Raw genomic sequence first — 14,645 nt, 5'->3', positions numbered from 1 at the left:
GAGTAAAAAGAAAAGACTAAAAAGGAAGTTCATTTTAATAAAATATTTATTTAACCCAATATATTATAATTTTGACTTGGAAGCAATATAAAAATTATTGGGATCTTTTACATTTTTTCACACCTTGTCTTCAAAATCTAGTGTGTATTTTACACCTAAGACACATCTCAACTAGAACTAACCTCATTTCAAGTGCTCAATAGCCATATGGGACTAGTGGCTATGATACTGGAAGCAGAGCTGTAGAGTTTCCCTGCGTATTATTGAATGCATAGTTACCTACATGTGCTTTGGGCCTTCTTTTAACTACAGATATCTAAAGTAGTACTAGGAATGTCTTGTACCAGAACTCTTCATGAAGCACTCACCCCAGTGATGCCTGTGCTTGGAAGAATGTGCATTTTCCAATTGTTGGATGCTGATTTATGTACGTCTGTTTAACCGTGCTGATTGGTTACATTGTTCATATCACATATATTTTTGAGTATTTTGTCTGCTTGATCTATTAATAATTGGGAGAGATGTGTTAAAATCTTACTCTATGATAGTGGAGTTATCCTGAAACTGTTTCAGGATTTTTGGTGCTATCAGCATTTTTCTACAGAACCACCCTACTTTTTATTTTCTCTCAGTTCAAAGCATCCAGCATCAATTTCAGTCCCTTTTTTTGGTTTTACCTTTCTAGGGGATTTATTGGTATAGGAAGTGGGATATCATGTGTTTGAAATTTCCCTTACTTCAGCAAACCCAGTGTGTACTACATTAAAAGTATGCTTTATTCAGGATCCACTAGTTTTGTAGCAGGAGTTTCTTTTAGTATCTAGATATTTCTCCAAGAGTAAAACTTCTTTATTTGTATTTTTAAAAGCACTTTTACTTCCATTATTTTTTTCATTATCTAAAAATTCTTCAATAATTTGTCTGTATGTTTGCTCAATTGTTTTTCAAGTTGTCTTTTGACTTATTTTTTTTCTACTGAGAATTTTTCATTTGCTTGTTTTGCAAATGTTTTAAATGTATATGTGGCCAAAGCTACTCACTATAACTTCGTGTTTTCTGACTATTTTCTTATTTACAAATATATTCTTCAGCACAAGATTCCATAGATACCTATCCATCTTTTCCTAGCATATTTATGGTTTTTCTGTTAATATTTGCCTCTAATTTATCTGAAGTTTATTTTAAAGAAATGACTGCGTAAAAATCTCATTTAATTTTTACTTCAGTGATTATCCAATTTTCCTGAAGTAATTAATGAATAATCCATTCTTTCATTGCTGATTTGAAATGCCACTTTTATCACAGAATAAATTATCTTGATTTCTTGGTCATTTTTCTGATTCTGCTATTCCAATAATCTCTCTATATCTCAGATTTCAGTGTTTTACTGTTTTAATTAATTCAGGTTTAAAGCAAGGCATAATAAGTATTAGCATATATATTTCTTTATTGCTTTTATTATGTGTGGATTTTTCTTGCATGTTTGTTTTCTGTTATACTTTACACATCCTTCAATGAAGATAAAAAGGTGCTGAGATTATAATTGTTAAATTTTTATATTAATTTTGGGAGTTTAAAAAATTTTTAACATTCTTATTCGAGCAATGGCTTCTTACTCGATTTACTCAACTTGTTAGTGTCCATTGTTGAAATTTTAAACTTATTATCAAATGGTTCCTATAAAATTATTACTAAAACAAGCAATTTTATATTTTAAACTTTTGATTACAGAAAATTGCAAACATAATTGAAAGTAGAGAGAATAGTATAAAGAACATCTGTTTATCTATTACCTGGATTCAACAATTATCAACCAATGGCTACACTTGCTTCATCTATGCCTTCACCCAGGTCCAAATCACCCCTTTTATTCTGAAGCAAATTCCAGAAACTGTGCCAATATTTCAGTAAGCATCAAGATATAAGGACTCATCATTTTAAACATAATTACATTACTATTCACAGCTCAAAAATTAACTACAGTTCCAGGGCAAATCAATTAAACTTTACAAACTACGATTTCCTCATCTGGAATGTGAAAAACAGTAGTACTGTCTCTTAGGTTAGAAAAAAAAAAAAAACTATTGCTATTATTAATAATAATAATTTAAATGATTATACTCATTTATAATTTGATCTATTATATGATGGGTTTTATTGACACACTTTTATGTTGAATTGTCATGCATTTCTAGAATGAAAGCTCTATGGTAATTATATATTGATATTTTAATATATTTTTGGAATTGAGTGATGAGTATCTTACTTTGAACTTTTGCATTTATTTTATGTGAGATTATTTTCTAGACCTTTAATTCATTTTCTCAGCTGTTTAATAGGTTTTACTAGCTCATTGTATTAATTTTCTTTCTTTCTCTATGCCCAAGAATGGTTTGACTATTACCAGAATTTGTTACCAACACATCTGAAACTACGTCATGGAGGCATCTGGACTTGAAAGCATTTGGGGAGGTAACTATTTTTCAGTTTTTTCACCTGGCTTTATTTCTTCTCTTTCTTAGAGTCAGATCCAGGTTACATGCCTCTTTCTAATCTCCTAAAGGATATTATGCATTAATATGGTACTTGTTTTATAATTTTTCTGTATGGTCTTTCTTTCCCATAGAGTGTGAATCTTTCAAAGGTGAGAACCATTTCTGACAACAGATACTCAACAAATGCTGACTCGATAAATGAGTGAATAAATTAATATATATGTAAAACACCTAATACACTAACTGATATAGATATAAGTTACTCTTTTTAATATTCGCCAAGAAGAAAAAAAATTTCAATCATAGGTTTTGGGGATGAAGATAATAATCCCATTGTGCTCTACAAATCACTCTGTCCTTTTGGAGCCTTTACATAAAATAGTGTCTATAGAGGCAACTGTCCTCCCAGAGTGCCCAGGATATGTGAATTGCCTGTGTTTGGCTTTCTTTTTCTACAATCTCTATTTCCTGTTCTAGGTTTCTCAAGGAATATAAATTGATGAACTATACCATGTACTGAGATTAAAAGAGACAAAATATTTGAAAGGGTGAGAAATAAACTTTCTCAAAATCATAAATTATACGGCAATGCCATTAAGCATTCTTCATGCAGACAGAAAAAGGATAAACTCAGCAGGTGATGATGATAAAGAATATAAACATTCATTTTTAGTGTGCAGGAGACTTGCTGTCATTCCTTAAGGAAAACATTTAAAATGTGTGGGACTCAGTGTCTTTATCTCTTACTCACTATGATCACTTGTTTTATAGGAATTTAGTCTAAGAACTTAATAATAATTAAAACCCCAAAAAGAAAATGAAAAACAAGAACTATTAAAAGAACTGTAGATATTGAATAATAATAATGTGAGAATTATAAATCATATAAAAGCTGTGCTAGGAAAAAAGTACTTAACTTTGATCACGAAATTGTGAAATGTTTCAGATTTCTGTTTTAAATCTGAAAATGAATTTATATACACCAGGAGTTTTTGTCAGCCTTATGGCTCAGTGTAAAAATTAATCTTGGACAGGCAGGGCTGTTCCTCAATTTCAACTGTCCTGGAAAGAAAACAAGTTTTTTTTTTCAATGAATTATAAACATTTTGCTTCCATTCAATGTCAAACACTAGCTCATGTCCTGCACATTTGAAACATGTACTAATTTGGATGATGTTCCGGGTACTTCTCTCATATTTTGTTTCATTTCATTGTGTTTAATGCTTTTGTTTGCTTTTCACAAAATATATATTTTAAGTTTGTACTTTGTTGGATTTTATTTCTCTGTCCCAATTTGAGGCAGTTGGTAGAAAGGATGGATCCTACTATGTATACAGAACAACTATTAAAATATTTCAGAGCAAAAATAAAAGTTTCCAAATTGCACTGAAAGCAATTTTATTTTTACTGAAGATTCTACATTGTATGCTTAATCTCTACAATTCACTTTTTCAAAATGCTTTGTCTGAAACAGCAGTCCCTCCCCCCCCCAACACACATAAAATGTGCACATACAAATTTACTAACATCTTTTGACCTTCTGGACATGTTAAAGAGAGCCCTGGAAGGTTGAGTGAATTCAGCTCATCAAATTGTAATCATCTAGTGTACATCTGTCCATGTCAATATAATAGATATTCACAGAACACATAAAGCAAAATCTACCATTTGCTCACTACGGTACTAGAGAACAGTGGGATTCTAACAGCAGCCAATATCACGTCTCCACTAAACTTAGTTCTGTGTTTCACTCTGAAAGTTTAATAAAACGAAGCCCTCTTCCACATTACCCAATCAACCCATTTTTAACACCAATTTTATTTTTTCTTCACAAGCATTTGTGCCTTAAGCCCAAAGATGCAAAATATAACACTGTATTTTCATACACTGAAAATACACATTAATTTCTTAATTCATCCACACACAGGCACTGTGAAATGTAAATGACTCTTCTTTGGAAGATAAAGTTTTCCTCTTGTCAGTTGCTAGCAGTTTTCCTGACATAAAATATAAACACACAGCTGGAGGTCCTTGGTGACCTCTTAGGGAAAGAGAAATCAAAGCTAAAGCAGATATCATATAGGTCGGAAACCTGGGTTTTTAAAAAGAGCCTCTCACCTGTAATTGGCCTTTCTTCCATTACTGTATTACCATCAGTAATACTGAGATTTTTGAATAATTTTGAGGGTTTTTTTATATTAGGAGAGACTTAAGTTATAAAAACTTGTTAATTCACAGATAGCCTCAAAATTAGGCAAGATGACTGTTGATATAACTACTATCATAACTGAAAACATGTCTGAAGATCTTGAAATAGTTATTCCTGTTTTTCAACCATATTTGACTTCACCAGTGAGATTATAGTATTATCAAAATTGCCCAAAGACCAATTACAAGATTCAACAGTTAAATACTACAATTATAAAGGAATTAACTATAGAAAAGTGTGTCAGTCCTTAATATCAATTTCACAGGGCCATTATTAACTTCGGAGGAAAGATCAGCCATACTCAAGTGATCTCTAAAGTCCAGTGTTTTTAGATATTAGGACATAGGAAGCAAAATCATAGATATATGCTTGGGAAATACTGCCGTATCTCAAATTGAAAGGACAGAAAATGACGACTTCTTGAAATGATGTACAGGTTAGTTTCCCCAGGAAGCAGATTTTGAGATGGAGATCTGCCAAAAGACGTTTACTGGGGAGTGCTTTCAGAATCAACACCTGTGGGGAGAGTGAAGGAAACTGGATTGGGCAGAGGGTGAAGCTGAAATACAATGCAGTCACAGTAAAGGCTTCAGCTAATTTTATGAGGAGCTCTGGAACCAGGAAGACCCTTCAGACCACAGAAATCAAAAGGATATTTTGCCAAACTTAACTACATTGAAACTCATTAGATAATGAGTGACTTTACAGCATTCAAACAGCATTTAGTCTTGGCATCACCAGGTCCCCTACTACTGTAAATTGCCCTGGATTACAATTTGGAATTCACTTGTGTTGTGGTTCTAGAAATTACATGAAACTTGACTGGGTACGTATAATAGTGGTTTAATAACATTTTTCTTCTGTTCACATGGGATTTTTGTTCAAAGGTTGTGTTAAAATACTTGGCCATATTTCCTTATTTCTCAAGCAGAATCCTGTAATTCACTGTTCTTACCTGTTTCTTTCTCACACCACCCTCTAGAGCCTTTTAAGTTCAAAGCCTTTCAAATTTAACTAATAAATCTCTCTTGAATTCCCTTTTCTTTGTCCCTTGTTACTATTTCTTTAATTCAAGTCATTAGCTTTCCTTGCTTGGGTTACTGAAATAATGTCCTCACAGGTTTCCCGGATTTGACTCTTCCTGGATATAAGCAATGGCTGATTATGATGGTAGTTTGCCCAGCTGGAGGTTTCAAAAATAAAACAAAACCCCCTTTTGTAGAGTTTTTGGAAAAAACTCCCTTCTGATGCGGCATTTAGTCTCTTTATTTTTTAAAGTAATTTTATGTTTTATTGCAATTATTAATAAACATTTGCAAACAGAATAAAAGAAACACCCTATACCTCAGTAGTTAGAGATGTATATTATTTATGAATTTATATTGTATAATGTATTAACTAATATAAATAAAAGTGCTTAATGCCATGACAAGAAAATAGGGATCTTTAAATCAATGCTAATTGAATTTGATTTCCTTTGGTCCTTAGGGATACTAATACAGTCATTCTATAATTAAAAAAATAAATTTAAAACATCTTATATATTTGTAGAGCCCTAACTATTAATTGTATTTTCTTTTTCTTTTTGCAGTACGCGGGCCTCTCACTGTTGTGGCCTCTCCCATTGCAGAGCACCGGCTCCGGACGCGCAGGCTCAGCGGCCATGGCTCACGGGCCCAGCCGCTGCGGGGCATGTGGGATCTTCCCGGACCGGGGCACAAACCCATCTCCCCTGCATCGGCAGGCGGACTCTCAACCACTGAGCCACCAGGGAAGCCCTAATTGTACTTTCTATTTAAGATAATTGAACTGTTTGAGATGTTATGGAGTGTACATTTGCTTAAATACCAGAGCAGTCAGGGTCAAATCAGGAGACAGAAACGACAGAGTAATTTGAACAATAAATGTCTAGTATAAAAGGTTATTAACTAGTAACAGGGGATTAGCTATCAAGAGGATAAAGGGAAACATAAAGAATACAGGAGCAGCAGATACAGGGATCAACTACTACCCTACCCATAGGACTGAGGTAGAGTACCAAAGAAGAGGCAATTTGGGAGAAGGACTCCACCCCCAAGGCTGAGTTGCAGACCTTGTCGTAGCAGATATAGCTGTAGCCTACTTGCTCATAGAGTAGTTCATTAAGATGCCGCAGTATAATGTTTGCACACATGCAACTACCCAATGGAGTGCCGAAAAAAAAAAAAAAAACTCACCTAGAAGCTACCTGGGGAGGTGCTGCTGAAATTACCAGTGTACTGTCTAGGACACCAGCAGTATTCATCAGGAACTGCCTGGATGCCCATGAAATTCCCCTGGAAGTTGTTCATGGGGAAAATGCTGAAGCTCTTTGGGAGTGAGTACCACTAAATGTCTGCCTTTACATGTCCTTTACGTGTCTGCCTTTATGCTGCAGCCAAATGCTGCAATAGCAAGAAGAAAAAAGATACACTGGGACAAGGAAGAGAAGCCCCTTTATCCTGCATTGTGCCTCAATGCAAATTTAACAGGGTTAAACTAAGGAGAAATGTTTAAAAGGTTTAGCTGAAGTATCACAAGCAGGGCAATAAAGGGAGAAGTTGGAGGTAAGAGGCACCAATTTTACACATAGGTATACATATCTATACAGTGTATACATATCCATCTTTTGGGGAAATGGGATATCGTTTACTGTTTGTTGGCTCTTTTAATTCAATATCGGAGGGCTGATACTCATTTAGGAAATAGAATATGACCATTTATCTTTAGATATCATTTACCATTTAGAGATTATGAGCAAGTGCCCAGCTACTGCCGACTGCAGTAAGTAAAACTTAAGAAGTAAAAACTGCAAGTATTGCTGGAGACTACTGTTTCCCCTCTATAAGGTAAATATGTAGTGAGCAGCTAGCTTTCACCAAACATCCTTGCCTCTATGTAGATGAAGTGCTATAAATCCCCAATAGTGAAGAGAGAGAAATAGTGTCATTGATCTTGTTTCCAGAGAAGTAGTCAACTGAGAACAAGAGACTGTATGATGTCAACAGGCACTGCACTGCACACATGGGGCCTTTTTCTTTAGCCAAAAAGTGTCCTCAGTGATATACGCATCAGGGAAACTCTCTCATCCTGCAAGTGGAGGAATATATTGCCATGACCAATTTGGAGACCAACTAACAGTATATAGTAAAAATGAGGATGCACCATCCCATTGTTAGCTTAAATCTCAGAGAAACTCTTATTATATATATATATATATATATTTAAAGACATGTACATGAAAGTACATGAAAACATTGTTATGGCAAAAACAAAATTGGTATCAATATAAATGTTCATCAATAGAAAAATAGATGAATAAACTTGTATTCTCAGAGAGTGAAATACTACAGAGCAGCAGAAACAAATTAACTAGACCTATTCATGTCAGTAGAAATGACCAATTATCTTCAGAGAAAAATGCAAATTGTAAAATAATGTATATAACATTTATATGAAGTTTAAAGTAATACATATACACACATATATATGTACAGTTTAGAACAACATGGATCAGTAATAAATGTAAAAAAATACATATAGATGATACACACACATTTCAATATAATGGTTGCCTCTGGGCATGGAGAGAGAGGAATGATATCAAGAATTCATAGGAAACTTTAACTTCTCATGTAGTATTTTATGCCTTAAGCTAGAGGTAAATACACTGATATTCAATCGTTATTTTACTTATGCATGTCTTTGAAAACTTTATACCACATTTTTTTAATTGGAGAAAGGTTTTACTCAGGTATATGGCCATACTGATATTGGCTACTAGAGGTGTTTTAGAAAATCATGATGGAGGAACATCTTTACTCTTTCTCCTTAGTAAATCACAGCTTCTATGATTAAGTGCTTGGAAATCACTTACATAAGGGAAGAATGGGAAGTTTTAGAGCTTGAGGAAGTAAATAATTTTTATTTCATAGTAGAGAAACATTTCCATATTACAGATGGGGTGTGGTCAAGAATCAAGAATAAAAAGGGAGTCTAGAGTCCAATCCCCAGTAAACCAAGGAAGTACTTCAGAAATTACACTAGAGATCCATCACTTATCTCCTTCCAGATTTCTTTCATGGTATGACATTAAGATCTCAGTACTCTAGTTGAAAAACTTTACTGAACAAGTAGATTTTATTACAATGAATTGCATCAGTTCAGGAACTCTAGGTAGATTTTATAGCATCTGTAGCCATGAGTCAGGTATTATAGCAACTGTGAACCCTTCAAGAAAAGTTTCATGAATAAATGTACAAATAGGTGGGTAGATGGTTGGTGGATGGATGAAAATGTAATGTTAGTTAAGATGTAGCTCAGAATATCGAGGTATAGAGAAAACACTTACATATAAGTACTTTTCTTATATTTTAGTTACCAAAAACCAAAGTACAAGTTTCAGAAAACATATTGTATTAAAAATGTTATTTTAAAGTTATTCGTTGCTTTAAAATCTCTGTGTAGCACTCCTACAGGTAAACTACGTCATGACTAAAAATACGTTTTACTCATCCTATCTGAAATAATACCATTCAGGCCACAGAATTTGCATTTGGTTTACCAATACTATCAATGCCAAACTTTGCTGGTGGGCATCTCAAACTCCCTTCATTGCTCCCCTAGTGACCAGGATTGATTTCCATAAAATTCAAGGCTATACATGAGAACGGGGTGAGAATAACATATTCTATCCTTTGTACTATTTTCTTACAGTGTTTACTATTATTCTGGTACTACTTGATTTCTTAAGTCTTTTCTTTCCCTACTCCTAACAAATTAAATTTTGAGTACATACTTGCTTAATAAATGAAACACTTATGATTGATCAAGAAGTAAAATTAAGAGTAAGCAAGAAAAACTTAGCTATATATTAAAGTGAGTCAGACCAAAATAAAAACAATTATCCTCTGTCATGAAATTCAGGCAAACCTGACTTGCTTACAGCAAAAAGGGAATGAATTCTGGAGATGAATGTTCTTCCCTTAAGATATTAAATTCATGGCCTAGAGATAAAATACAACATTAAAAAAAATGTAATCAGAGGAAGAAAGAAAATCTTGGGCTGATTTCCTAATAGTATAAGGAGGGGAGAAGAAAACCACAAAGAAATGTGGAAGGACTATATCCACTAAGAAATAGAGACGCTCAAGGACCTTACCCACCAACTTCCACCCCACCACAGCCCCACCCCAACGTGGCCCTATGATCAAGTAGTTCAGCAAGGTGAAGAGAAGAAATTTTGAACACAGTAGGTAGCTGATTTTGGTGGGAGAATTGCTGGGCATGTTGTTAGCAAAACAATTAATTTTGTTTATACAAAATGTAAGCATTATCGGTTAGGCACTTTCCCTGATTTGTTCATTGCTGTGTTCCATGCAAACATAACTGTGTCTGGTACACAGAATATATATTAAGCAGTTGTTGAATGAATGACAAGAGTCAAAATGTTTGGACCCAACCCACTATTTGACCTTGAAAAGATTTTAAATGCACTGTAGAGGACTCTCGTAAAGAATTAGATTAATCTAGTGGCTACTATTCCCAGAAAATACTTCACAATGAAAATGTGTTCTGTTCTGACTGTTTTACTTCAAATTTTCATATACACAAACCTTGTTAAGGTCAAAATACTATGGCCCAAAACAACTGTGTGATCAAAAAAGTATAATCAGAATATTTCGTATTTCAACAGTGTGATTATTTTAACAAGAAATATTTGGTCTCACTGTTAAATTATGCTTAATTTAACAAATAAAAAATATACTCAAATTTGAGACTTGACCGAAAACACGTCAGAAGACTAAAAACTAGAACTGATAAATTGAAAATGGGTGCAAAAATAATAACCAGATTTCTGATGGCAAAAATATAATGCACAGGTCACAATATAGATATTCTGGAATGAAAGTCTCAAATGGCAGATATATTATAATAAAATAGTTTACACTTAAATTATGAATAGTTCAAAACTCTTTTCTAAATGATTCATTGTAAAGATTATTGTGGAAGGACTTCAACCAAGTACTAGACAATGCCAAATTTCTTTGCTATGTAAGGTATGTAATTAAGGTTCATTTTCTATTAGATTCACACCTTTTTTCTTTTAAATACAGCAGGCAAAGACTTGCAAGTTCAAGCATTAAATATTTATCTGCTTATTAAACATATACACTGTGAGTTCTAAAAGAAAAAAATAGCATAATGCAGCATCCAAATGCTTATAGTAGGCATCAAATAAAGGTAAATATTCAGCTTAAATGCTACTTTGTGCATTGCTGTTTACTGACACAGGAGAACACAGAAAATCTAAAATTGTCCTATGAATAGGAATTTAAGAACTGAAAGAACACATAAAGTATCCTCTCTCTTCAAAAGGTAGATATGAAAAACACACAATGGAAGTATGGTATATGGACACAGAAGCTGAATGAAAGAGTTCCCAAAAGCCAATGATTTGAGCAACAAAATAAATAATGTAGTATTGGGTTATAAACCAAAGCAGAAAATACATTTCCATGAGTCCACAATAATATAAATAAATGATTGAATGAATGAATGAATAATTCAATAAATCAATAAATGAGACAAATCTTCCATGCAGAATTCCAAAAATTTGTGTAGATACTCCCTATCAAGGAGGAGGCACATAACCTAAATTCCTTAACTGAGAGTCTACCTAGTGACTTCACTCCAAAATTTATGATAGGGAAAGCGGGGAATAGAGTAGCTTTAGAGAGGAGAAACCTGACAAACACTACCTTAGACAAGTGATCAAGTTCCACATCAACAATGATAAATTATGCTGATAGTATATACCCTTGATATGATGTGGTGAGAATGGCATTTTACTTCTGTGGTATTCTTTCCAAAATCCATAACCCCAGTACAATAATGAGAAAAACATCAACAAAACTAAGACATTCTACATTCTATGAAATACATGACCAATAACTTCAGAACTGTCATAAAATATAACGAAAGACTGAGAAACTGTCACACTTTAGAGGAATCTAAGGAAACATGATGACTAAATGTAATGTGGAATCCTGGATGGGGTCCTAGAGCATTAGGTAAAATTAAGGAAATCTGAATAGACTTTGAACTAATGTACCAATACTGATTCATTATATGTGACAGTTGTACTATGCTAATGCACTACGTGAACAGTAAGGGGAAATGGGTGTGGGATATACAGGGACTTTCTGTACTATCTCCACACCTTTTCTGTGAATTTAAAATTTTTCCAAAATTAAAAGTTAATTTAAAAAAAAATGATGAGGCTTCTCTGGTGGCACAGTGGTTGAGAGTCCGCCTGCTGATGCAGGGGACACAGGTTCGTGCCCCGGTTCGGGAAGATCCCACACGCCGCGGAGCGGCTGGGCCCGTGAGCCATGGCCGCTGAGCCTGCGCGTCCGGAGCCTGTGCTCCGCAACGGGAGAGGCCACAACAGTGAGAGGCCCGTGTACCGCAAAAAAAAAAAAAATGATGATATGGCTGTCTAGTCTTCACCTTCACTTTGCAAGTAGTAAGTAAAAGAAACAACCTGAATATACCTTGAGTGCATTTGTAAAATGAGGGCAATAATACTACTTTCCTCATAGGGTTGTGAAACTAAATTATGTTAGCATGGGTAAAATACTAGCAATTGTACTTGACTTATATACAATGGGATCAAAATTATTACTATTAATTATAGTAGCAGTAATAGTATTACCACTCTTCCACAATCTCCCAAAAGACTGGCATTTGCTACAAATATCTGAGGTAAGTGTTTTACAAGAGCATAATGTCAGAGTAATGGCCCATCAGCTGATAATATCAGAATGACCATCTCCTGAGCAAGGTTAGAATGCTCTTAAAAGTCTGAGGTATATGTGTGTGCTAGAAAACACAAGATTATCTGATTAAGAAGCATTTGAAACTTATAAATAAGGTGAAGATAGATAAAAATGTAAGTAAAATTCTGAACTTCAAAGCATATAAAACATGGGAAAATGACAGTTTCATTCAATGTAGTTATTATTAATAATTATTAAATGTTATTGAGTTCCCAATATATCGTTCTAGACTCTGAAGAAGACATAAGGATGTGGTCATCCCACACGGAGACTTTTACTACTGGTGCATTAGGTGGTAGTCCATGAAATCTCAACTTTTCAGCACTAGAAAATTCAAAAGATACATTGCATCCAATATATCTGGTCAATAACGTACCTTTGAGGCATGTGAAATGATGCTCAACATTGCTAATCACTAGAGAAATGCAAATCAAAACCACAATGAGATATCACCTCACATCTGTCAGAATAGCTATCATCAAAATGTCTACAAATAAAAATAATGTTTGTGAAGATGTGCAGAAAAGGGAACCCTAGTACACTGTTGGTGGGAATGTAAATTGGTGCAGCCACTGTGGAAAACAGTATGGAGGTTCTTCAAAAAACTAAAAATAGAATTATTATAAAATCAAGCAATTCCATTCCTGGGTATATACCTGAACAAAACAAAAACACTAATTCAAAAAGATACACGCACCCCAATGTTCATGGCAGCATTATTTACAATAACAAGATATGGAAGCAACCTAAGTGTCCATCAACAGATGAATGGATAAAGAAGATATAATGGAATATTACTCAGCCATAACAAGGGATGAAATTCTGCCATTTACAACAACATGGATGGACCTAGAGTGTATTATGCTTAGTGAAGTAAGTGAGACAGAGAAAGACAAATACTCTATGTCATCATTTACATGTGGATAAAAAGTAAAACAAACAAATGAATATAACAAAAGAGAAATAGACATAGATATATGGAAAAAACTAGTGGTTGCAGTGAGGAGAGGAAAAGGGAGAGGGGCAAGATCAGGGTAGGGGGTTAATAAGTATAAACTACTATGCATAAAATGAATAAGTTACAAGGATATATTGTACAGCACAGGGAAATATTGCCATTATTTTATAATAATTTTAAATGGCGTATATTCTATAAAAATATTGAATCACTGTGTTGTACACCTGAAACTAATATAATATTGTAAATCAACTATACTGCAATTAAAGAAAATAATGTACCTGAGGAATACTTAGAGACTGGAAAATATTGGTTCCAGGAATTTCCATAGTTTGAGTGATTCATGTTTAGATTATGTCAATGCAATGTACCTCTGTCCATATTAAAGCTGTCTTTATCTTAATCTGTTTGCCTATGGACCATTTTTTGTCCTTCTTAATGCATCTGGAGATCTAGCTGTAGATGTAAAATTCCAAGATCAGGTATCAACTTCTCCTTCCCTTTTCTCACTCTCATAGCTTGATTTCCTTACAGCATTTGTCCTATCACTATTCCCCGTTTCAAAACCCTATAGAGAATAAAAAGTTGAAGTTTGTATGTAAAGGAAACTTATAACCATACACTTACCAGTAATTAATGGCAAATTGCCAATCACCATTAGTCTTTCCTTGCTTACCGTTCACTGTAAAGTTTTCACTCTAAAATTCTCTTGCTTCTACTTCTACATGATGACAGATGAGAGCGAGATTAAGAACTCTCTTAAGCATAAGGACTCTTAGGCTCCATGGAGTTTTGATCCCCAGTTGTCTTCTGACTCTCCCATCACTACCTTTCTGACTCCCCTCCAATCTCTCATGTTGTGAATGAGGACAATTCCATTATAAGCATCCTTTTCCTTTTACCTTTTGCCCTGAGCAACCTCCTCAACCTGCATATTTTCATTATCACCTCCACCTATATCTCTCAGAACACAGCATTTGCTGATGTCAAACTGGACTACCTGGTATCCTGGAGCAGACACTAAGCCTTTAAACCTTTGTCCCCTTGCTCTTTGTATTCCCCTTCCCTTCTATTTTACCAACCCAACTTTCATCTCACTATCTTTTCTTCCTAGGAGCTCTCTT

The sequence above is a fragment of the Phocoena phocoena genome, chromosome 14, assembly GCF_963924675.1.
Source record: "Phocoena phocoena chromosome 14, mPhoPho1.1, whole genome shotgun sequence".
In the NCBI taxonomy this organism is placed as follows: Eukaryota; Metazoa; Chordata; class Mammalia; order Artiodactyla; family Phocoenidae; genus Phocoena; species Phocoena phocoena.
The sequence above is the reverse complement of the archived record's forward strand: the minus strand, read 5'-3'. Positions refer to the sequence as shown.